Below are 27,687 nucleotides of genomic sequence, written 5' to 3'. Positions count from 1 at the left end.
GCGGATGCATGTCGACGGTCCGGCAACGAAGATAAAGGATTGCGGCGAATGTCAGCGTCGAGCGAAGGCTGCGTCGGAGGTCTGCTGAATTAAGCGATAAACGCACTTCCTTTCAAGTTACATATCCCCGGCTATCAGTTTTGTGGTCCGAGAACTTGCCTGAAGAAATGATTAGCCAGAGACGACAGAGGCGTAAATCCATTTGACGCGGCGTGTTGCAAACACGATATTGCGTATTCTGAAAGCAACAAACTTGTTGACAGACACGCGGCGGACAAGGTGTTCGCCGATAAAGCGCTGGGACGCGTTATTGCAAAAGATTCGACTGTTGATGAGAAAGCCGCCGCAGTAGCCGTTTGGGCAGCAATGAAAGCCAAGACCGAAATCGGCATGGGTTTTAAAAACAAAGACGAAAAAGAAGAAAACAATAAAAAAAAACGAATACTTCCGTCAACGAAACGAGGCGGCGTGTTACCGATCCTGCCAATGTTAAGCGTTCTCGGATCTTTGATCGGTGGAGCGGCAGGTGTAGCAAAAGCGGTAAACGCCGGCAAAGCCGCGTAACGTCAGTTCGAGAAGCTGCAACGTCACAATCGCGCTATGGAACAAGGTCGCGGGTTTTATCTTGCTCCGTATAAGGGCGGACGAGGATGGTATCTTGGACCATATAAATGTGGACAAGAAGTATCAGCAAAGAAAAAAAAACGATAAAAATGCCCGAGGGAGTGACCACCAATGTGCAATTGAACTATCTGGCGAAACGTATGCGCATACCATATTTTAGGGGCGTATACATGCGTAATGCTTTACCGACCAGTGGCGTACAAAAAAAAACGAAAGCGTTATCGTCAATCTAGACGATACCACGAGCTCTGGGACGCACTGAGTCGCATACGTAAAAAGGAGCAACGGCGTAATTTATTTCGATAGCTTTGGTAATCTTCAACCGCCTCGAGATCTGGTGCAATGTTACAATCGAACATCCTATCAGACGTACAATCAAAATTTCTGCGGACAAATATGCTTACGATTTTTACAAACTGCCGACCTTTAAAAGACCGACGAGGTACCGCAAAGTCTCAGTATTTGTCCAACGTTTTTTCCCATCATGTAGTTTACGCTAACGCTGAGCGGAAAGAGCAGCGTTATCGCTGCAAATTACTCTCCGGCAATAGATTTAACCGATACGAATTCGGTCTAATGCTCTTTGAAACTTATAACACCGAATGTGAACGCCTCGAACAATAAATTCTATTTGACAAAGACGATGTGGAGATTACGATACCCGAAGGATCGTACAAGCTGCCGGTCATAAACGAATTTTTGAAACGCACAATTTTGCAGAAACGTCGCAACGCGGTGACATGCTAGTTGTCCGCGGCGATATCGGCGTGATGACAGCGAGGAAGGAGAGCTCCCGATAATGATTCGTGCAAATTATAACACAATGAAGTGCAAGATTAGATGCGCCTACAAAATAAACTTTAACAAACCAAACAGCATTAAATCGCTGCTGGAATTCTCGAAGCGCATACTGTAGCCGCGTAGATGGTATGAATTGGACAAATTAATTAACATAATTAACGTAAATATAGTTCGTATCGAATGCAGTGTAACTGCGGGTGCATACATCAACGGTGCGCGTGTGCATACGATTCATGAATTTTCGCCGAGCGTGCCTTCAAGATATAAGCTTAGTACAAAAGTCAAATTAGATCATTTACCTTCCAGTAATCGTATGGAGCATTACGACTCTCACCATATGAGTTGTCGATCAAAACAGACGATTGTTGGACTTTTGAGGAGAAGAGATTACAGTTAGGTTGCACGTTCGAAAACGATAACGCGACACATGAGATGCTTGTGTTGAGTGGAGCCGAGCGTGTACGGAAAGATAACGCATTCTTTACAAGGACGGTGACATCATCAATTGATAATCCGACTCGTTCAACTGAAAAGAAGAAGCTCAGCAATCAAAATTTTTACATTTACTGGGATTTGCGGTACAAAAATCTTAAAAAAAATGACTGATATTCTAAACGTCGGAGACAAGCCGATCTTTGACGATCGAATCGTCAAGATTGAAACCCACGCTTATTCGCCATATGCAAACATAACGTACGGGCACAGCGATAAGAAGCACAGAGATAAGAATACCCATACAACAACAAGATTTGTATTGCCGTACAAGAACTTCATATACGTCGAGGGAAAAATTACTAAAAAGAAAAGACCTGAGGGGGCCGGCGACGACGAGAAGCATCCATTTGGACACAGCCAATCATAGCGGCTGGTGAATTTTTTTTTGTTCAAGCACTGTGAGGGGTTTGTGTCTAATTGTACTGTCTCCAAATGGATGCTTCTTGGCGGCACGTGGTATTAGGAAATAATTGTGTTGCGTTTATGTTTGACGAGATAAGATACAAGTTGAACGGCGTAAAAATTGTAATAGAAACGTGGACATAACCAGCATGCTCAAAAACTATGTAACTCTGTCATCCGACAAAAGCGTGTTTCTGCGAAATGCTGGCTGGGAAACATAGATGACTACCGCCAACAATTATTTTAATTTTTGTGTCCCGCTCTACGTGCTATTGGGATTCTGCGAAAATTATAGACGCATAGTGATTAATGCTCGTCACGAGTTAATCTTCATACGAGCGCGCAACGATAACAATTGCCTAAAGGGCATTTCGGCGTTGGAGCTCGTTCTTGAGTTGTTTAAAATTCAGTGGCAAATGCCGCACGTGCTCTTGAGTGACATAAATAAACTTTCGATGCTGCGCACTTTCAAGAGCGGACGATATCTCAGCATGGCTTTTCGCTCATGGAATCTTTACGAATTTCCGCTATTGCAATGCACAACTAAGCATTCGTGGGTTATTAAGACTGCTACTCAGCTCGAGAAGCCGCGATACGTCATTTTCGCTCTGCAAACCGGTCGAAAAAATAACATGTCTAAGGACACGAGCCGATTTGATCATTGCAATTTGACCAACGCGAAACTCTGTTTGAATTCTGAATCTTATCCCTACATCGAAATAAATCTTGATTTTGCCAAAAACAGATGGGCTATTCTATACGAGATGTACGCGCGTTTCTGCAAAACCTACCTTGGATACGAGTATCTTGAGCCAAATCTCACTGTCACCAACTTTCTAAACAGAGGTCCATTCGTAATAATTGATTGTAGTTGGCAAGTTGACTCGATTAAAAACGCAACCGTTGACGTGCGAATAGAATTCGATACTAAAGATAACGTGCCGGAGAACACTGGCGCGTATGCACTCATAATACACAATCGCGTGATTCAGTATAACCCGTTAACAAACATTGTGCGCAAAATCACCTAATTCTGCGCATATATAATCTACAATACATTGACGTAGACCACAGTCTTTCGATTGCAACATGCCTCGTTCCGACGTTTGTGGATCTGCAAGGTTACCTCCTTGAACGATTAAGAAATTTCGTCGTAAAAGAATTTGCAGCGCTCAGAGAAGGCAACGTTCTTTTTTATTACATCTTTGAGAGTCTCAAGCCATGGGAATTGTTGACGAAATCCGAAAGGTCCTGCGTATCCTGGTTGAATGCTTTTCACCACAGCTTACAATAGAACGATAGGACGGTTCCGTACAGAAAAGCAAGACAATTAAACACAGAAGCAGTACTGGGTATTAAAAATGGCAAAGGCAATATCATATACGTCAAAAGGCACAAGAAACGAATGGCTAAGGGATTTAATTTAGGTCGATCAGCGAGATTGCTCGTACATCGAGACCTTGGATGTGGATTAAGAAAACGTGGATTCTCTCAATAAATTAGATACTACTAATACTATATAATGTGGAAAACACCGTAAATAAAAACATTGTGCTAAACAAAATGTATTCAAACTTTACAATTGGTGGGTCAGCTAACCACGAATAAACATACGCAATATACGAGATACGTTTTTTATTTCTTTCTCTGCGATTACATCAACGTTTCTCCAACGTTTTCTTTATGTTTTATATAGGTTGTTCATATTTCGTTTAACGTTCTTATACATGTTTTTCATGTTTCATTTAGCGTTTTCACGTTTCATGTTTCACGTACGTCATGTACGTTATGTTCAACATTACGTTCTTGTACAACGTTGCCGGAACGCGAAAAAATGTGTTGTGACATGTACAAGCGATAACGACGATGATGTAATTATTTGAAAAAGAGGGAGAAGCCTTTCTTCTCCTTTAAAAATGCAGAAGCATAAACGTGTCGTGACATGTGCAAGCGATAACAACGACAATGATAAAATTGTTGAAAAGAGGGGGAAGCTTTCCTTTAAAAATGCAAAAGCATTAATCCTCAAATAAACGTCATAATTTCTTGCGACACTAGTATTGAATCAAAGGCTCGAACGAACGAATGAACGAACGGTTCGCAACGTACTTTGCCGAGGGAAAGTAGAATGCAATAGCGGATTCTAACTCGGGGATCTCAGAGGAGTGCGGGAAAGGGGGGGAATATTTCAGGTCGCGCGAGGGAACCTAATCGGAAATAAGGTCACGCGGGTGGACCAAACTGGGTGGGAGGGGGGGAAGAGGGAGGGATTTTAACGGGAACAAGCAGGTGAACCTAACCGGTAGTTCTGCGTAATCAATGTTTAAATAAACAGTGATAACACGAGGACCATGTTCTTGACCGAAACTTGATATTTTTGAAATGTGCCGCGTATGGGGTGAGGGGGGGAATTTTTCGGGTCTTGCGGGGGGGCCCAACCGGAGACGATGTCACGCGGGTAGATCAAACCGGGGTGGGGGGTGGGGTGAGGGGGGATTTAAACGGGGACACGTGTATGAACTTAACCGGTAGTTCTGTGTAATTAATGTTTAAATAAACAGTGATAACGATTCGAGGACCATGTTCTTGACCGAAACCCGACCAAAACCCGACTTTAAAATGTGCCGCGTGGAGGCAACTGATCGTTTAATGTAAACATGGACCATGTACTTATCCTTCTGTTTACATAAACATAATAAATCACACTGCAAGGAGGTGGGTATGACTGTACTTTTGAAATCGGAAATGTCTGTTATCACAAGGAGGGGGGGGGGAGATAAGCGATACGATGGCAAATATTTTGTGGGGATGTGCGCGGCTATTTCCGCGGGGCCCGCCGCCGCCCCGCTCGCTACCTTCTAATAATTTTTGGTCAAGGCAGATACAAGAGAAAAGAGCCGAACAGCTCTTTCGACTGTGCTAATGACGCGTTGAAATAATATTTAGATTTGTTTACGTGAGTTCTGTTTCGTATGCGGTTGCCGCCCAGTGGCATGTCTAATCTTGCAAGGTATCTTTTTTAGTAAAGATAAGCGCCGATAGTCCGGCTGCTGCACGTTGAAACAATATTTAGATGATGCAAGAGGGAAGCGTCGAGGAGAGTTTTGTCTCAAAAAAATAACGCGGTCAAATTTTCATGGTGCGGGGAGATCCGGGGAGATCCGCCTTCACCGCTGCCATCTGTGACGTAATCGTCTATCTTTTTTCCCTCAATTTCTCTCGCTCTTCTCGTACGCTTCTCTCTTTTGAGAAAATACCCTGGCCCAATTTTGCTGTGCAGGGAGAAATGCGCACGGTCTTACGCGGGGTCCGCTGCCACCCACCATCCCGCTGACGCTCATACATGCGCTCTCCCGTCCTCGCTCGCTCGCTCGCTTTTCTTGTATGCGGTCAAGCGCATGCTTGCGCGTTCACTCTCCCCGCCCGTTTGTTTCTTTCGCGCGCTTCCTTAATGTCTACTATCTCGCGCATTATTTACTAAGAAAATAGGAAACGATGGATAAGGATAGATTTTCAAATATATTTTAAACAGCATACTTTTTAAAATCCTTTTTATTGTTCATGTAATGCTTTGTTCACAATAGTACCATTAGCGTAAGCTATTAATTCGCACTCGATTTGTGAATTCGTATCGTAAGATCTGTCCAACATACGTATCGCTTCGCGTTTATTGATGATACAATTCATGCGCAATAAATTTACTAAATATTTATATTTTTTAGTGGCAGTAATCGTGTTTCGATGTAACATATAGTACAATACATGTGCTTGACACAATGTTCCAAGTTGAATATAAATAGCACAGTCTTTAGATACATACAAGCATCGCGCAACGTTAATTTAACAATATTTTCATCGCGCAGTTTTACGAGTTGCACGTAAAGTTCGTAAATCGTTAACGATGATGCCTCTGACTCGGGCGAGTCGCTCAATATCCACACGTCTCTTGATCAGAGCTTTTCATGTTTTATAAGGTAAAACGATCCGATCGTCGCGCGTATCGCCAATCGACATTTCTACAAAGCAGGAAACAGGTCCCACCATGATAGCAACATCAATCCATTTGTAGGATGTTAAGGTTGTGACGATGCACCCCGTATGAAGTATCGCCCCGGCGGACATCGGCCGAAAAGGCCGCCGGACCATAACCGGAGGTGCCTCGGGCACTCGTTTTTAAGAATCCGAATACCGCGATACCGCCTGGCGACAAAATACCGCCAGAGGAGACGCGCCAAGCTATCGCACGCGCTGAGTCGGCGCGCGCGCGCACTCGGAGGACACGCGGTCCTCCCTACCCCGACGACTCTGCCGTCAAGCGCCGAAAAGATAACGGAGGCGAGCGGAGTCGCTCGGTATAAATAGGGCCACCGCGACGAGAAACAGCGACTCCGTCACCGACCAGCTTTCCGAACGATCTGCTGGGTTGGTGATATCCTGCTCCCGAAGTCGGAAACCCGGTCAAAGAGTGCTTGGCCGCGGCGAGAGGGTACTCCGCCTCCGACGCAAACTCATTCCAAATACACCAGCTTTTACGAACCGAGACCCGCTCAAACACCAAGAGTCTTGGTCAACGAGCCGGTCCTCGGCGACTCGGAGGCTACCCCCCTCACCTCGCGACACCCACCCAAACCGCGACCGCCGTGTTCGGGGTCCCGGGTCAAGTTACTTGACGGGGTGCCGCGCGTCCAGCCTACCTGCGACGATCCCGTCGCAACCGCCATACCGCGCGGAAAGTCGATCCGCCCGCGAGAACCGCGACACGACGGCTAACCCGCAGACCGTACCGCGAAACCACGCCCATTGCGTCACGAAGCACGGCACGTCGGCCGTAGACCGCGCCCTCGCGAAGCCTACACCGGTAGACCGTTGTACGATCCGGCGACGATCAAAGCGCGTCGACACTTGTGTAAATAGATATATAGATGTATGTACTCGTATATTACCGTGTATATATTGTCCGTCCCATCAGCTAAAATATATGTCGATTTAACACCATATCTCGCGTGTGGTATTTTAAGACACACCGCCAACCTTCCTTTCTCCCACGTCGAACCATTTTCGCGATCTAGCACCAAGAACCCGACGAGCTAATCCGTGCGCGGAAAGTCGGTAAATTACAAGGTTAGCGAGAACCTTTTGCCCAAAATGCGCACCGCGATTCCAAAGACGTGCTGAAAAAGAAACAGAGAGATGAGTAAAACGTACAATAATTGTATAAAACGTAATTTAAATGTATAGATGCTTACGATCTCTCGCACGCTTTAGTCTGGATCGGAACGTAATAGTTTGCCATTGTTTATATCGAGAAAGATGCGTTGTCTCAGAAGCGTTTGAACGAGCGACTGATTCAAAACTGATCATAAATTGCGACGTTTGTAGGAAGATTAAAGCTTCTGCAATTGTAAACGTGTGGGTGGGAACTTTCCCCCTCTATCAAACAATCATTCATTATCGTTATCGCTCGAACGTGTCACGACACGTTTTTTTGAGGTCTGGCAACGCTGTACAGGAACGTTAAAAAGTAACGTACATGAAACATGACGTACATGAAACGTGAAACATGAAAAAAACGTTAAATTAAACATGACAAACGTTAAACAAAACATGAAAAACGTTAAACTAAACGTGAAAAAAACATAAAATAACGTTGGAGAAACGTTGAACTAAACATGAAAAATGTTAAATTAAACGTGAAAAACATCAAATAACGTTAGAGAAACGTTAAACTAAACATGAAAAAACGTTAAACTAAACGTGAAAAACATGATATAACGTTGGAGAAACGTCGATGTAATGGAGGGGAAAGGAATAAAAAAAAACGTATCTCGTAGATTACGTATGTTTATTCATGCAATTGTGTCCACCAATTAAAAAGTTTGAATACATTTTGTAAAGCACAATGTTTATTCGTACGGTGTTGCTCACATTGAAAAGTATTAGCATCATCTAGATTATTCAGATTATCCACGTCTTCGTAATCCACATCCAGACTCTCGATGTATGCGTATTCTCGCTAACTGTCCAGAATCAATTCTCCCAGCCATTCTCGTTTCTCGTGCCCTTTAACGTATACAATCTCCTTGTTGTCAGGATTTTCAGTACCCAATACTGCAGTTGTAATCATTTGTCTCGCTTTCTGGTACGGAACCACCCCGTTGGTGCCTTATCTTAGCCTATGATGACAGGCAGCAAGCCAAGAGACGCAAGATTTTTCGGATTTCATCAGCCAATCCCATGGCTGGGGACTGTCAAAGATATAATGCGCGAGAACGTTTCCTTCTCTAAGAGCAGCAAATACTTTTATGATGAAACCACTTAATCGTCCAAGGGGGAAACCTTGCAGATCCATGAACGTCGGCACGGACATGTTGCGGTCGAAACGAAGACTGTGGTCCACGTCGATGTATCGTATAATATATATGCGTGGAATTAAGTGATTTTGCACACAATGTTTGTCAACGGGTTGTACTGAATCACACGATCATGTATTATCAAGTAATAGGCATTAGTATTTTCTGGCACGTTATCTTTTGTCTCAAATTCCAATCGCACGTCAACGGTTGCGCTCTTGATTGATTTAATTTGTTAACTACAATCTATTATTATGAAAGGACCGTGACGTATAAAGTTCGTCACAGTGAGATTCGGCTCGAGATACTCGTATCCGAGGTAGGTTTTGCAGAAACGTGCATACATGTCATACAGAATAGCCTATCTATTTTAACTAATATCTAAATTCATACCTTCATAAGGATAACTATCAGAGTTCAAGTACAGTTTCACGTTAATTAAATTGCAATGGTCGAATCGGCTTGTGTTCTCGGACATTATGTTTTTTCGACCGGTTTGCAGAGCAAAGATGACGTATCGCGGCTTCTCGAGTTGAGTAGCAGTCTTGATAGGCCATGAGTGCTTGATCGTACGTTGCAAAAGCGGATACTCGTAAAGATCCCACGAACGAAAAGCCATGCTAAGATATCGTCCGCTCTCCAATGTGCGCAGCATTGAAAGTTTATTTATCTCATTCAATATCACGTGTGACATTCGCCACTAATTTTGAAACAATTCTATCACAGGTTTTACCGCTGAATTGCCCTTCAGGCAATTGTTATCATTGCACGCTTGTATCAAGATCAATTCGTGACGAGCGTTGAACATTTCTCGACAGTAAGCCTCGCAGAATCCCAACAGCACGTAGAGCGGAACACAAAAGATGAAGCCATCAGCGGTAGTCAACTGTTCTTCCCAGCCGGCATTTCGTAGAATCACGCTTTTGTCGGATAACAACGGTACATAGTTTTTGAGTAAGCTAGTTATGTCCACGTTTCTATTGCGATCAATTTTGACACCGTCAAGTTCATATCTTATCTCGTCAAACATAAACGCAACACAATTTGTTAAGTACAAACGTACATTCACACAGGCGTGACGTGCACGACACCCACATACACACATGCGAACATAATTATCATAAAGCAAGGCACGCACTCACACAAACACGTGTGCAAATGTATGCATATGTCAACGAGAGCGAACGATAGACGGGTAGCGCGGCGCGATTAAAACAAAAGAGGAGTCCCGGTCAATTCAAGGGATTTTGCACCTCGGGATTGCCTGTTACCACGCGGACGTGCGCCTCGAGATTTCTTGTCACCAAGCGCACGTCTTTTCATTAAAAATAATTGCAATTCAATATCAGTTTCTTTCGTCCCGAATCCGCGCCTCGGCTTCATTACGTCCTCGACCGCAGAGCTGAGCAGACGAGTAATTACGTATTCTTGAATTTACGAATTATCGCGAGTGCAATATCACGCAAGCCATTTGCCGTTCTCTTTGAAGTCAAGATCAATTACGGATCAAGACGCAGGGTCGCGTAGTCGCGTTGCATCGCTCCACGGCGTCGTCCTCGTGGACTTAGGGCGGCTGCCCTTTAACGCTGCCGAGACGGAGAAAACGCGTTGTTGTAAAGACGTGCACGCAAGTAATCCTCCGCGGTCAAGAAAGAGACACGCTCACAAGGTTATTGTATTCACAATTCTACGACTCAAGACAGCGGTCCCACGGCAACATCCTCACGGACTCAGGACTACTGCCTCTCGGCGTTGTCGCAGTGAATACGCCCTTCTGGACACACGCGTGCTCCTCCAATCGTTTCGCAGTACGTGGTGAATACACGTGTGAATTAAAATAAAAACTATAATAACTTGTTTAAACTGTGCAATTGTAAAAATAAAACGTTCAAGAAATCCAATGCGTGAAGTCTAAGTGTTTCCCACTGAACAAATTTTGGTGCCTCCTGTGAAATCTCGCGGACTCTGAGTTGCGACACCAAGTGTAAATAAGATTTCCAAGTGATTGGCGGATTCATACGGCGAATTGCAGCGTCCTCAGAGAAGTCAATCTTCGTCAGACGAGTACGGCATTGGCTGGCTGGCTCACACTAGCGGAAGAGTCCAAGCCGGGAGCAGAGAGCATTGAGTATTTACACGTAAAGTAAGTCGTTCGATTTCAATTTATTTTGGCCGCAACAATGCCTGATAGAATTAAATTTCTCTTGCAAAAACGTACTTCACTGAAGTCTCAGATTACAAATCTATCAAGTATCTTCGACAAAAGTGCATTTGACAGTGCTGCATTAAAGCTCCGAATTGCCCGTTTAACGGACTTGTTTCACGCGTTTGAAGAATATAATGACGAGCTTGCGATGTTGGATCCGAGTGATATTTATCCAGACTAGTATTTAAATATTCAAGATCGGCTGAAATATTATGATCTTGCGGCTAGAGTCGGAAACATCGTGAACATTGCGAATACTTCGGATGCCGGTACATCAAGTCATGAATCTCAGAGCGACAGCGCGGATTCTATAGCCACTACAAAAAAACGGCGAATCAAATTGCTTCAGCCGCCTTTGCCCACTTTCGATGGTAAATTTGAAGGTTGACTGTCATTCAAAAATGCGTTTCGTAGCATGATCGGCGGTCAAACAGATTTGACAGACATCGACAAATTACATTATTTGAGATCAGCACTAACGGAAGAAGCTGCTAATAAAGTAAAAATACTCAAGATAGACGGAATAAGTTACGCGAAGGCATGGGAGTTATTGGAGCGGTCGTATGAAGTTAAACGAATTTTAGTTCAACGGCATTTATGACTCATTGTAAACTTACCAGTATTAGACAAAGAAACTACGATCGGCTTATCTAAATTGGCGGATGAAACTCAACAACATCTCGCTTCGTTATCCGCGTTAGGCGTATCGGTCGGATCCGAAATGATCGTATACTTGCTTGAGAGTAAATTGCCGAAAGGTACATTGAATAAGTGGGAGACGACGCTAGACCGAGACGAACTCCCGACTTTAGATCAATTTTACGAGTTTATATATAAAACCGCGGTCTGTGCATCAAGACGCAAAAGAACAAAATTATGCGAGTCAGATAAAAGCACGGCCGAGCCCCCGATAAAAAGAAACCGAACACACCCGTCGAATCAAGCGTTCGTAGTCAACTCGGCACATAATTGTGTGGCATACAAAACTAAACGACACCCGCTATACATGTGTGATGCGTTCAAACAATTGCCTGTGCCGAAGCGCATAGAAACAGTGAAGAATGCGAAGTTGTGTTGCAGTTGCCTTCGATCCCATCGCGACAGTCCGTGCAAATTTTCTAACTGCACAATCTGTCAAAAACGACACAACTCGCTTCTCCACCTTGACAATCTATCAAAGCCAGTTAAAACAATCGCATCCAGTACCGAGACGTCTAATGACAAGACCGATTGAATAACCGATACGACGAACAATAGAGTCACGAGTTTAGCCACGATTTCTCGTGCAATTGTACCGCAATTATTAAGGAGTGCTGTAGTTTATATCTGCGGCCGCAAAAACAATTTAATTAAATGTCGAGCTCTTTTAGACACGTGTGCCACTGCAAATTTTATATCTGAGTCCTTCGTTAAATACTTGGGCATGCCGGTGATGGCACATTCTTTATCCATCGGTGCAATACATAGCTTGAATACGGAATCAAAGAGCCTCGTGCATGTGACTATACGATCAATGCGAAACAGTTTTTCCAAAAAATTGACATGCTTAACGATACCAACTATCGTGGATTTAATTCCCTCGGAGGTCTTTCCACGAGATAAAGATTTCTCCCAATATCAAATTAGCAGACCCTGATTTTTCTACCACGTACGGTCGATTTGTTGATCGGTTCGGGCGCGACTTTGTCTGTGTTTCCATCGATCGAATTAATTTGTCACCAGAAGGGGACGATTTATATTTGCAAAAAACGCGTCTTGGATGGGTGGTCATCAGGGGCGCGTCCTGGCAAGCCGCTTCAAAATTTGCATATTACTTAACAAATTTAGAAACTCAATTAACAAAATTTTGGACAATCAAAGAAATCGTGGAGGATAAATTAAACTCTGAGGAGGAAATCGAATGCAAAGCACATTTTGTAAAGACTCTTTCTCGCAATAATACAGGACGGTACACAGTTAGTTTACCGTTTTGCAAGACAAATCAACGTATTGGCGAATCGCGAACATTGGCACTTAATCGTTTAGCATCATTAGAGCGCAATTCAACACGAACTCGGCATTCCGAGAGGAGTATACGCGGGTAATTGAAGAACACGTAAAGTTAGTTCATATCTCGTTAACGAAAGAATTCAGCAATGATGGATGCTATATGCCTCACCATGCCGTAATTAAAGATACCAGCAACACTACTAAATTACGAGTAGTGCTTGACGCGCCGGCGAAATCTAAGAACGGCGTGTCGCTAAATGACGTATTAATGGTCGGACCAACAATTCAAGATAAATTATTTTTGCACTTAATTCGATTCCGTACATATAAATACGTCATCGAAAAAATATATTTGCAAGTATTGTTACACGAAAATGTTCGGCGTTATGAACGGATTTTTTGGCGTAAAAACAACAATGTGGAAACGTATCAAATTAATAAACTTGCATTTGGTGTATTGTTTTCGCCATTTCTTGCTATTCGTGTCCTTCAAAAACTTGCTGACGATGAAGCGTACGCATTTTCTACCGCCGCGCAAGTGATTAAATCTCATTTATACGTGGATGATTTGCTATCCGGAACCGACAGCATCGAGGAAGCGCGAACAATTAGAGACGAAGTAAACGCGTTGCTTGCTCGAGGCGGGTTTTCTATTCGGCAATAGGCTGCGAATGATAAGCGTATTATCGTACTGATCTGGCGACCAGTGCATTACACGCAAGGTTTACGTTTGATAAAGGTCAATTTTTTAAAACATTGGGAATAGCATGAAGTACAGATGGCGATAAATTACATTACTCAATAAATTCAATTAAAATTACCAAAAAAAAATAACTAAACGAAACATATTTTTGGAAATCGCGAAAATATACAATCCATTAGGTTTATTAGGCCCCGTGATATTATATGCAAAGAAACTTATGCAGGATATATGGTGGTGTAAATTACATTGGGATGAGTCCGTCCCACAGCACATCTATACTGAGTGGACAGAATTTGCTAGAGAACTATAATTAATCAATAAAGTATCATTCAAACGCAAATTATTTGGAGAAGACTGTGAGGAAATGCAAATACACGGATTTTGCGATGCGAGTAACGTCGGTTACGGAGCGTGTTTGTATGTACAGACAAGCGGAAAAAACGAAAACATAATTACAAGATTATTATGCGCCAAGTCCCGGGTCGCGCCGGTGAAAACCGTTACGATACCGCGGCTTGAATTATGCGGCGCATTGTTATTAGCGCGATTATATCGTGAAGTAAGTAAGGCATTGTCCCTGCCAAAATGATTTGTTGGTGCGATTCAACGATTGTGTTGCATTGGATAGGAAATAGGAACACAGCCTTACCTACTCAAAATGTATATGGCAAATCGAGTCGCAGAAATACAAAAACTCGTCGGTTCTCACGTTCGGTCCGAGGACAATCCCGCGAACGCGATTTCGAGAGGACAATTACCGCGTGCGTTTATACAAAATAAAATGTGGTCTTCCGAGCCTTCGTGCTTAGTCAAAAATGAAAACAAGTGGCCAAACAAAGTCACACAAACAATCGAAATACCGGAACTAAAAAAGAATATCTGTTTAACAACAAAGTTAAACGATTCGGTTTGATAAATAAATATTCTTCCTACAGATTACGTAGAATTGTAGCGTATTGCCTTCGTTTTCGGATTATTAAGGAATATTCCGGTCCACTACACGCAAAAGAATTAGACGAGGCCGAAATTCGAATATCAAAAAGCCTACAGATTATCCGGTTTGCTGACAAAATCGCAAAATTAAAAAATAAAAATTTAAGTCATACAAGTAGAATTGCAAATTTGAATCTATTTCTAGACGACGCCGGTCTAATCAGAGTCGGAGGACGACTTCAAGTTTCAAATATGTCCTTTACACAAAAACACCAAATTTTACTCCCAAGTCGACATCGTTTGACCGACAGTATCAATCGCAAAACGCATAAAAAAATATCATCATCCCGGCATATTAACAACATTACATCTCGTTCGTCAGAAATTCTGGTTACTTGACGGCAGGAATCAAGTATGCAAAATTATACGTTTTTGTTTGCGCTGTTTTTGATTCAATGCCCAAGCAATCGAGCATAAAATGAGAAATCTTCCGATTTCACGTGTATGGAAAGCATTACCTTTCACTAACACCGGTATTGATTTCTGTGGACCCTTTTATATTAAAGAAAGGAAGTTGAGGAACCGAACGCAAATTAAAGTTTATGTATGCGTATTCGTGTGTATGTCAGCCAAAGAGGTGCATCTCGAGGTCGTGAGCGATATGTCTTCCGAAGTTTTTATTGCAGCATTGCGACGATTTGTTGCGAAACGATGACTGCCAGCCCACATTCACTCCGACAACGGTAGTAATTTTGTGGGTACAAATAACCAGTTAAAAGAAATATATGCATTATTCAATTTTGAACATCAGACCTTTATTATCAAATTTATAAACGAACATTGAATTGCTTAGCAGCTGCTTTATTCCTTCCGCAGCTCCACATTTCGGTGGAATTTGAGAGTCGATGGTGAAACTTTTCAAACACCATTTTAAACGAGTTGTGGGAGATTTGTTATTTACATTTGAAGAGCTCAATACATTTGCTACCGAAGCCGAAGGTATTCTCAATTCGCGACCGATCACATCTTTGTCGTCAGATCCGATTGACTTGCTTGTGTTAAGTCCCGCTCACTCTTTAATCGGCAAACCGCTAATCACCCTTCCGGAGAGCGATTTATCATGTGTTCCAGGTAATCGACTATCCGTATGGCAACACATTTCAAAGGTCCGACAGGACTTTTGGGCTCGATGGAACTTGGAATATTTAAATGAACTCCAAAACCGGAATAAATGGACAAAAGATGGATCGACACTCGAAGTGGGGACTGTCATATGCATCAAAAACAAGAATCTGCCCTGCAATCAATAGATCTTAGGCAGAATTTCAGAAGTACATCCTGGTGAGGATGTGGACACCGAAAGTACATCCGTGTGAGCAAAAAGCAACGTTTTGAACAAGCGTACGACGCGATGGGTTCACTAGCGATAACGTCGACACCGCATACGATGATCGGTCCTGCAAAATTAACGAACAAGGCTCTCGAGAACGTTTTCGAAACCACAGACGATTTGTTTGGAACGTCTGTTCAACATCAGATGCAAACGTTGGAAGGTCGAAAAACGTTGTTTGAGCATTTAGGCCCGCTCGGTCAAAAATCGGAGATTTCCTCAGCGGTGGAGGAAAAGAGAAAATTATAGACACCGTATATGGTCTCGACACGGATGGAATGATGCTTGGTAATAAAAAGTTGAAGTGGACATCAATGATAACATAATTATCGATGGCGTGCGATAGGCTGGCACACCCGGTCTTTACGAGTTGATTGTTAAGAGACTTCTCAATGATTTTCTCTATAAGGAGGACAATTTGCAAAAATACAAGAGCATATTGTTAACTACAAACGTACATAGACGTAATTACACCGCGGAGAGTCGACTACGAGGCAACAAAGAATACAAGTATAGATACATGATCGCACCAATGATGTCAATCGAATCTACACCAACGAGAACGAATAAAATCGGAAAGAGATTACCTCGCGCTACGATACTAAACGACAATGCGATTGATTACGTGCACTGGGACGATCCCAACGAATTAGTAGATCATCTACGATTGCTAGACGCTTTACATCGAGTGGGCAACGACGCTCACGGTAACGAGATGTTGTCCATCGTGGAAGAACTTTGTGAAGCTGGCATAATTATAAATTAAATCGCATACCCACGAAATGAGTCAGACGAGAGGTTGACTTTGTTTGAGAAAGACGTGCAAGCATTGCAATAAACGACAAAATGAGCAGCAATGAACGTCAAAAAAACGGTTATAAACGTCTAACGAATGATTTTGAACAATTCTTAAATAAAAATCGGACGGTTCAAGAACGGTTGTCAGACAATTATCAATCGGCTCAAGATCGCTATGAAAAGACACAAGAACGAGTGAAGGATGGTTATCAAAGATCGAGCCGTAGATCGAGTCAAGAATGAGTATGAAAAATTATCTAATTAGCAGAAATTGAAAGACAAAGAAAAGTTATTGAAAAAAGACAGAAAATACTGATAAACGGAATAAAAATAACGTTTTTGACAATTAACGTTTTTTTAAACAAAGTAGAGGAACTTTGCAATGTCGGCATTATAAATTACATCGCGTAACCGCTAAACGAGTCAGTCGTAATGCAATTTGTTTACGCGCCAAAATATGAGTTCATCGAAGAAAACAATAAGCTCCGAGAGGCAACAAATCGTCGAAGAATTGCTAGACGCAATTTTCTTAGAAGATGTGTTATAATCAAAGGATTCGACGATCTGTGGCAAGCTGATATCGTCAAAATGCGTCCCTATTCAAAGTATAATAGAGGTCATAATTACATACTTACCGTCATCGATGCGTTGAGTAAATATGCCTGGGCAGTACCGCTCAAGAGCAAGGCCGGGTGCAAGACGGCTGACGCAATCGCCAAGATAATTCGAGAGAGCGGAAGATGTCCGAAAAATTTGCAAACAGATATGGGAAAGGAATTTTATAACGCCGATGTGCAAAATGTCTTGAAAAAGCACGACGTTGATCATTATTCTACATATTCGGTTTTAAAAGCATCGATAATAGAGAGGTGGAATTGCACACTTAAGAACGATATGTGGCGTATGTTTACACTTAACGGGTCGCACAAGTGGGTCAACGAGCTGCCGCGTCTGGTGTCGGTTTACAACAATCGCAGGCATCGTACTATCGGCATGCGACTAGTCGACGTTAATTCGGAAGTAGCTGAAAAACTCCTGAGCACTGTATACTCTCACATAAAAATCATGGGACCGACGAAATTCAAAGTAAACGATTCAGTACGCGTGAGCAAGCACAAAACGACATTCTCTAAGGGGTACACCCCCAATTGGACGAGGTGTTTAAGATTGTTAAAGTACAGCGCACTAATCCCGTAACTTATCTCCTGGAAGATTATTGCGGTAAACAAATAGCGGGTGCCTTCTATGAGTACGAGTTGCATCGCACGACTCATCCAAATGTATACCTGGTAGAGAAGATAATAAAGAAGAAAGGAAACAAGGTTTACGTCAAGTGGCTGGGATTCGATGATTTGTACAACTCATGGATAAATAAAAAAGATGTTATTTGATTTATTTCAATTAAACATGAATATTTTATACCATATAAGTGTTTACAATAATATATAAAATAAATACAAATAATTTTTTGTTCTTTATTCTTCTTTTATCCTTATTAATACAAAATGTCATATAAAAATTTTTATTAAAAAAAACGTATATCTAAAATTTTTTTAAAATTTCAAAATATCTTATTCATAAAACGTCAAATACATATTAAGCGTGTAACATATATGAAACAATACATGAGATGTATAAAAAGAAGCATACAGAATATAAAACGTATACAAAGTATAAAGTATGAATAACGTACTTATATAAAATATTATTTGCATATTAAACGTGTAAGAAATATAAAAAAATGTAATACAAATAAGAGATTAAAATGCACAATATTTGTAAAAATGTGAGAACATCTTATGATTATAACTATATCTGCCAATGTCCCCATGGTAATGTATTTGTTAATGATGATGGAACAAAGTATCTTTTATCATCATACGACAAAAGCGCCACTTTGGATTCTGAAACCGTAAACACTTAATGCAGCTTTGAACGTATACATGATTGGCTACGAGTTAATTCTATTTCATCGTTCAAACATCGCATATAATCTTCAAAAGTAATAGTTTGCGCTACTACATTGTTTTTCATACCTTTCGCTTTTTTGGTATCCTTTTTGCGTTCTACTTTGATTGCGTACATCTTTGCTCTAAGCCCTACGAATTCGGTCATGATCGCACCGTTGTTTTCATCTTTCATTAGACCGAGAACTTTTTTATTCGCGAGAGGCATACCGTACGGATTGTCTGCGGGATAATCGCTCGTGTCATATCTCGCTATATCACGTTTCATGGTTGAATAAATATCATCGCACTCGAAGAAATAAACAAGACTATCAGTATCTGAATATAACAATTTGCACTTGTCTTTATATAACGGAAACATATATTCGTGATGAAATTTGTACAAGCAGATTTTTGATATGTCAAGTATGCACATACCAACATAAATCGGCTTATTAAATTTCACCTCGAGTTTACGCAGTTCGACGGCAACTAAGTTTTCCGCAAAGACGCTGCGGCTGTGAAAATTTGGCTTAGCAATCATTGCTTCCGCACCGTAACGTCCTTCCTATTTCGTCAATAATTTTACGTTTACATGATTACGTACGTTTTCCATACTTTTTTCAAACACGGCATTGTTCATCAATTTGTACAAATTATTTTCGAAATCATTTTTTGCGCTCGTTCTAAATTTTGTGTTTAATTCTATTATATAATCGCGAAGCCATGGAGATTGCGCAAACTGTAATACGCGATGAATTGTTGTTACGCGAAGCCCATTGCGCGTGCATTGTTGTAAATAACGGTAATGTATCACATATCGCTTTTTATCATACAACGTTGCGAGAAGTTTTTTCTGCCGTGACCTTGGCGGCTTATCGTATATAGGACAGAAAGGTCAGTCAGCGTGTCAGTCGTGCAGACATTGTGGATATGTGAGGTCGACTTCCAGCACATACTCAGTGGGCGAATCCAAAGCGATCGCGTTTACGTCAAAATTGTCAACGTTTTTGACCCATTGAAACTCGCCATATGGTAATGGTTGAGACATCGCGAAACCGTACATATTGTTTATGTCAAAATACATTAAATAAGACAATGGTTTCGATGGATCGTACAAACGCACTTCATATTAGCTTTAGCATATCTACCGGAGCATTGACTCAAACCATCGCGTATACCGCGTTCTATAAATAAGATCATATCTATATCGGTGAGCAACTCGAATCTTACACGTGTTAGTTTCAACATTGCATCCCAAGTGTAGCCTGGCAATGTGTAATAATGCGCGGGATCGAGACCATAACTATTAATGCTACTTTCGCGGAAGTTTTGAAAACTATCAGCCAACAATAAGACATCGGTCTTGAGATATAGATCGCTGTATTTGTCCAAGGTTTTGATTGAGAACTGCTGCCCAACTTTCTCGGCATGAGCATAATCTGTCTATGATACTGTCTGCTTGGTAAGAGAACTATAAAATGATTCACGCGGTGGCAGTTGCGTTTCATACAGTTTGTCAACATTATCCACGTATTCGTATGGAAAGACACCTTTGCGAGTCAACAATTCAAAGTCTTCGTTTGATAACGAGGAAAATTTCGAATGAGAAATTTTTAATTTATCAAGACTTAAAAACGATGCCAATTTGTTAAGACTTGAACTTAAAAACTTGTACGAATTGATGAACCGTAGCCGTATATAATTTCGTGCATTTTCGAAAATTATGTCTTTATCACAAGTATTTTCAACATATTTGGTAAAAGATATATATTTTTCTTTATTTATCGGTAGTAAATCGATTTTGCCTTCAAACGTGGTGGCAATTTCTTTTATGATGAAATGTGCATCGTAACCAGATAAATTATGAAATACGATCGGAATAACGTATGAATTTTTGTAATTTAAATTACAATTTGAATGAGCTGGACCACGGTAGGACCCTGTCAAATGGCAATGATCGCGTACGCGTATACTATTCGATGCAAACAGTTTTGCGCAAATATGACAATGTGTCGCGTTACTGTATGCCTCTTGCTGCTCTTTAGTTAGTGATTCCATAGGAACATTGGCGGATATTCTGGTTTTCACGCTATGCGCCAAGTTTTCGAGTTCTTTCGCGAACCACACGACGCAATCGTTATCGCGACGAAAGTGATACTCTGGCAACGCGTCGTCGTATGAGCACTTAACATAATATAGTATACTAAATACCTTGTGATGCTGATACGACAAATTTGAAGTGTTCTCTGTTCCTGGCTCAATCTTCCGCAGTACGCACTCCAAATCTGAATAAACAACGAAGGGTACACGCTCCTTGTTGTTGTAATTATCGAATTCAAACCATTTGTTATTCTCGCTCAGTAGTAAAACGGCGCAGTCGTTTAATTGCTGATTATCCATTTCGTGCAACTTTTCTTCTGAGCTGAAGTAATGCAGACAACTATAAAAAATAGAAGACGATTTTTTAAATTAAACAATTTTTTATAAGTGAGAAATATTTTTGTTTTTAACATATTTTATTATTCTTACCGATCACAAATGTACTTTCTTCTTTTATTATTGTTCAGCTGTGAACTGATTAGTCGTGACAGGTTGTTAATGCATGCAAAGTAGCCGAGGTTGTTATCACGTTCATCTTCCAAGTTACAGTAGATTAGCATGCTTCTCCTTCTTATCCTTGGTGAGCCTTATTGGGAATACGCGTAGAGTCTTTTCTTTTCTGTCAAATTTGGTACCGTACATGTTTACCGACACGTCGTTTAAACGTTTAAATTTTCCAATGTTTTATATTCATTGGAAATGTTATGTCACCAAAATTCAAGACTTCCGCGTAATGCGGATATGACGACTCCCGATCTGTATTTCTTTCAGCGAGGTACAGGGCGACCACTACCAACCACGCGAAACACGCATTGTCTTTTGATTGCACATTAATCACGGCACGTTTATGTTTTATTCCTCACGGCAATTCGATGCAACATCCCGCGTGCATGGGATTATGCTTATTAATATTTACCGTTAAATTCAGTATTCGCGTAAGAGCGCAATTGCTATTGCGTTCTTGAAACTCACCGAGCATCGCCAACGTGACATCGATGACACTTTGCTCATACCACTCGCGCAAATTTGACGAACAATAAAGTTTATTGTTCCTCGTAGTGATATTTTTAATATTACGTTCATCATAATTGTTAACATATTCACCATTGAATACGGTGTTCACCTTTACATTATCATGTTTCGCGATAGCGTCTTGCACTCATCACCAGATCACTGACGTCCTCCAAAAAATGTCGCGGCTCGATATAATCAATGTTAATAACAGCGCCAGTCACAATGCGATTTTTGAATGCGGCCTTGATCTCGCGCCATACGAGCGATTTTTTGTTACCGGCGCTAGTACTTGCATAATTGCCGCCAACGTACACAAAACGTCTTTCTAGCTGCGCTTTTTCACCTTTGAGTCGCGCAATTCTTGACACAAGTGATTGTCTTTTTCCCACGGCGAGTCGAAGACGTTTGACACTACAATGTTCTTTGAGCTGCGCGAGGCACTCGTCGCATCGATGCAACCACTCAAAACATTCAGCTAAATTTGCGATCTGCGAGCATTGCTCGAGCAGTTCGCGTTCCACTCGCTCACTATTTTCCATTTTTTAGTTTTTAGTACATATCACACGCCTTCTCGGAGCACTTGCACGTATTTTGTTTACATGATTTACAAATTCGCTGTGCGCTTAGAACGTTACAGTGATCGTTTATATATTTTAATTCACAAAAATCAGGAGGTATAGCGTATCTCCACCAAGGATCATCCTGCTCTCTATTTCTCTTTTCAACCCACCAATTAAATAAATTAATCACTGCAAGTGATTTGCGCTCATCGTCGCAGTTTTGTGGTGATGGTGTATACACGTTTATTGCAAGAAATTTGATGCACTGTCCATGACCAATGGAAATCGTACTCTGCAGATTGATATTGTATATAGAAATATTCTAGTTAATTTTTTTGCCAACTCGTATTTGTTTAATTGCTTTTCTTCACAATTATCAAACGCGCACAAATAGTCCAGTATAAGCAAATACAATTTCCTTTTCATGTAATCTGACAATCTACACGTTCTGAGTTAATAATGACACCTTGTCTCACGGCACGTTCACAGGTCCCGCGTATTCCTAATTCTCAATGGCGAAAGAATTTTATCGATGATACTCGTCGTCGTGGAACATCGGTTTCTTCTTTTTTTCGATCTTCTGGCGTAAACACATTATCGAGAACGTACACGATATTTTCTAGATCAATCTATAAATATATTTAAGTCTTTATCAGGCACTGCGTCGTTAATATCCATTTTTGACTGCATTTAATGTGAGCCTCAATACGATCAACCATCTTTTAGAGACCAACTATTACGATTGATTCGGTGTCCACATCGAGACTGAATCGATCGTATAATATATTTGCCAAACGTATAACCGAAACATGAGTTTTGTTTAATTGATCGAAATATTAACGCTTCCCTCTTGCATCACCTAAATATTGTTTCAACGTGCAGCAGCCAGACTATCGGCGCTTATCTTTACTCAGAAAAATACCTTGCAAGATTAGACATGCCACTGGGCGGCAACCGCGCACGAAAGAAAGCTCACGTAAACAAATGTAAATGTTATTTCAACGTTATTAGCACAGTCAAAAGAGCTGTTCGGCGCTTTTCTCTCTCTCTCTTGCATCCACCTTGACCAAAAATTATTAGAAGATAGCGAGCGGTGGCAGCGGCGGTGGGTGGTAGGTGCTGGCGGCAAGTGGCGGATCGCGCCAGCAGACCCCACGTTAGACCGCGCGCATCCCCTCCACGCACCCGGCGGCGGGGGCGGCGGTGGGGGCAGTGGCGGCGGGCCCCACGGAAATAGCCGCGCACACCCCACAAAATATTCGCCATTGTATCGCTTATCCCCCCCCCCTTTCCCTCGTAATGACAGACATTTCCGATTTCAAAAGTATAGTCATACCCATCTTTTCGCGGTGTGATTTACTCGTATTATGCTTATGTAAACAGAAGGATATGTACATGGTCCATGTTTACATTAAACGGTCAGTTGCCTCCACGCGGCACATTTCAAAGGTGTCGGTCAAGAACATGGTCCTCGAATCGTTATCACTGTTTATTTAAACATTGATTACGCAGAACTACCGGTTAGGTTCACCTGCGTGTCCCCGTTTTAATCCCCCCCCCCTCCCCTCCACCACCCGGTTTGATCCACCCGCGTGACCTTATCTCCGGTTAGGTCCCCCGCGCGACCTGAAATATCCCCCCCCTTTCCCCGCACCCCCCTGAGATCCCCGAGTTAGAATCCGCTATTACATTCTACTAGGGAAGTAACACATTGTACAGTGGCAAAGTGAAGAAAGTATGCAATGAGTAAGTTTCGATATTCTAATAGCGTTTATGCAACGTTATATAAATAACTTTTTTTTTTACAGCATTTTGACGGAGCGTTGTACGGTGCGCTTATTGAACAGACGTTACGCTTTAATAGCTACAAGTTATAAGTTTTTGGAGATTGGAATTAACGTTGGTCCACCGAGTTACGTGGATTGCCATAGGAGATCATCAAGAACGAGAATTAATACTATCTGTGGGAGAAAGGGCTCTACGAGCAACGATGAAATATTTCCAAATTAATTCGAAATGACTACAAGGACAATTTTATAAGTGTCGGACCGTTAACGATCAAAGTTAGTGCAAGGAATGACGTTAAGCTCATACGTCTTGAATCTTCAAATGTGTATGTGATAATGATTGAATCGACGTTACGCCGTATATTCAGTTTGTACGAGTGTATCGACATAATGTTCGAGAGCTTGGTTAGAATCGTTGATACAATCGATGTTAAGTACATACAATTCTTAAACATCACATCCAATGTAATGAATCAAGAAAAAGGGATAGGCGAGAGCAATATCTTCGATTTGCGTCAACTCATCGATTGTGAGCTGTTAGCTTTATTTTTTACTGTATAAACAATGTATCTAAAACAAGAGGCAATAAAAAATTGTATTAAATTTAAATTGCAACTTTTTTTCATCTTCTTCTTCCAAAAATCCACAGTTATACAATTGTATTAATACCGCAATATTTATTTTGAAATATAAAAAAAAGTTCACGTATACGAGAATAAAGTCGGGCTAATACAAGTGTTTCAAGTGCTCAGTCGTCTAAAGTTATTTTAGACGAATGGTCGAGATAGGTCATCTGTTTATATGGCATAGATTTCCTTACGAAGGGCCGCATGTCTTTAGCGATGGAGAATGCTTTTGCTCGGCTTTTCAGTTTTAGTCGAGCTCGCGCGAGAATAAGATGAAAAAAATAATCATAGGTTACGGTCCGCATATTCCCATAAATTCGCTTTTGAAAATCAAATTCTTTGGTGGCTTCTGAGCTTCTTCTGCATATCGGTTTCCAGGAGTTCGTGCGACGTTTTGGTGAGCTGGGTCCCCGTTGTCGTATACTTAGGCTAGAAGAACCGGCCATTTGTGGTCGCGCCAGAGTGTTGCCCATAGACAATGAAAAATGGTGGCTCGATGGATTTATTTTCCATAGTGGACGAGGTAGAGCTATTCTGCTTCTAATTGATTGCGAGGATGGTCGCTTGGCCTTCTCCCGTATAGACTTGCTCCCTATACGCCGGCCTCATTTAGATCGCAACCTTGCGTCACCTCCCGAAGTTGCTTTTCGTAATCGGGGTACAACTATATTAGACTTGTTACGCCGTCAGAGGGCCCAAGGTCCGGCTCAAGCCTGACCTTCGCGAGATCGGGCTCCAAAAATACAGAAGGAGGAGGAGGAGAAAGACAAGAACAAGGACAAAGAACAATAGTGATAGTGGTGGGTGCTAGGGTGGTGGTGGTGGTGGTGGTGGTGGGTGGCAAGCGGCGGCGGGCAGCAGTAGCAGGCGGGCAGTGGTGGTGGCAGGCGGCGCCAGTTAAGGACAGCGGTGGCGGAAGACGAGTAAATTTTTTTTAATTATTTATTATTTATTATTACTTCTCTTTTTTGCGCGGCGGCGGTGTTAGACCCGCGCTCTTCCGCAAAATTTGCCGCAAATGATAATAGGTCGGTTCAAATTCGGACACCGAGGATTTCTCTCTTTCCCTCCCCTCTCCCCCCCCCCCTCTCCCCAACGGCGGTTACCTTATCACGTGCATAGGTATGGCGCCGCCGACAAAGCATCCCTGTTTTGATAAGTATTGGCCGGTACACTGCCCTTGTTTATCAAAACTGATAACGGTGCAAGCACATATATGATGGCCCGCAACCTACTCCGCCGCACTTACAGTTCTCCCCGCATACCTCACCCCCCTCGTTGCTTCTGGGCTTACGTTCTACTACCATTTTAGGTAATTGTGCACTATAGGGGACCCAGCTTCAATCATGTTGACCTTGACATATGTTATAGAGGCAAAGATACTGACCAACTTTTTCTAATAAATTAATTGGCGCTCTCCTATAGATTTTGAGATATACTTAGAGAAAGAAAAAACAATTTTTCTTAATTATTTCAGAAAATATTTATTTTACACAAAAATGTGTTAAACAAAAATTGAAGCTTGTGATAAGCTATACAAATACGGTTCTACACATATTTTACCTAAATCTAATACTTTAGGAGTTATAATCAAAAAACCATTTTTAAAAAACTTTGACAAATTAAAATTTTTACGTGTCGTACAGAGAACGCGTGGGCGTGGGAGGGGGTCCGCCCCTCCCCCTGCACCCCTTCTCTGTATTTTTTCTAACCTAACTCACTCTGTCTCAGTTGGTCCACTAATGATGTGGTGGGTGCGGGAGAGGATGGGCCATAATTTCAAATCTAATATCGCAACATGGTCAATTAGATATCCTTGGCCAATTTACAACTAAAATAGGATTAAGTTAGATTAGAAAATATACGGGGAGGAGGTGCGGGGGAGAGGTGCAGCTCCTCTCCCGCCCAAGCATCTATATTTCAAAATTACTCAAAATAAAAAAAAAATTATTTTAAAACAGTTTTTCTGCTGTAACAACTACAGTATTAAAGTTAGGTAAAATATGTATATAACCTTTTTTAAAGAGCTTATCACGAACTCTATTTTTGGTTTGATACATTCTTTTGTAAAATAAATATTTTCTGAAATAATTAAAAAAAATTGTTTTTTCTTTCTCTAAGTATATCTCGAAATTTAGACGAGAGCGCCAATTAATTTATAAAAAAAAGTTGTTTAGTATCCTTGCTTTTATAACGTATGTCAAGGTCAACATGATTGGAATTGGGTCCCCTATAGTGCACAATTACCTTGTTTTATCTTATACCATCGAAATCGCATCTAGTTCTCTTGGCGACTTACCCGCGTTCTTGTCCTCCGGCAGACTACTGTCCGTACGCAGAGGTCAGCTCATTACACATTTTTACAATAAAACACATAGTAACAAAATGATATACAATACAAAATTTCATTGTTAACAAATTACGTTTTACCCCTGTTAGTTTTCATTTTTTTGGTGATTGTCGCCAGATATGTCGCCACCGTCAATACAAAGTTCTTGACTGAAGAGTCAGAAGTTTTAAGAAATCATTTCCTTACAGTACGATTAAAAAATTTTATAATGCTATTGTATATCTTTTGTTCTATTGTATATTATTTTTTAATTACGAAAAGTATATCTATCTATTTCATGTACTGTTTCTGGTGAACAACTTTAGCGAAGAGTAGATTGTCAAAGTTTCAAATGTTTATGTATTTGCGACAAAAAATTATTGTATTATACAGGATTAAAGAAAAGGATGGTAGACAACATTTACATGGTAAATAGTACACACTTACTGTAAAGAAGCCTACATAAATGTACGTCGAAAACTAATTATATTAAAATATATATATATATATATATATATATATATATATATATTGAAACTTAATCGTTTTCAAAATATAAATTAGATATTTATAGATGAGTCTTCTCACATGTCATCTTTCTATTTCTATATAAACAATACGTGGACATCTT

The 27,687-nt window shown here is 41.2% G+C and overlaps 1 protein-coding gene across 2 annotated transcripts in view; it reads right to left on the bottom strand.

The window, feature by feature from the left end:
• Nucleotides 1-27,687, bottom strand: part of LOC105205177 — a 131,433-nt gene that overhangs the window by 49,038 nt on the left and 54,708 nt on the right. The gene's annotated exons all lie outside the window — the stretch shown is intronic.

The sequence above is a fragment of the Solenopsis invicta genome, unplaced genomic scaffold (genome assembly GCF_016802725.1).
Source record: "Solenopsis invicta isolate M01_SB unplaced genomic scaffold, UNIL_Sinv_3.0 scaffold_38, whole genome shotgun sequence".
NCBI lineage: Eukaryota > Metazoa > Arthropoda > Insecta > Hymenoptera > Formicidae > Solenopsis > Solenopsis invicta.
This window is presented reverse-complemented; position numbering and strand designations above follow the sequence as displayed.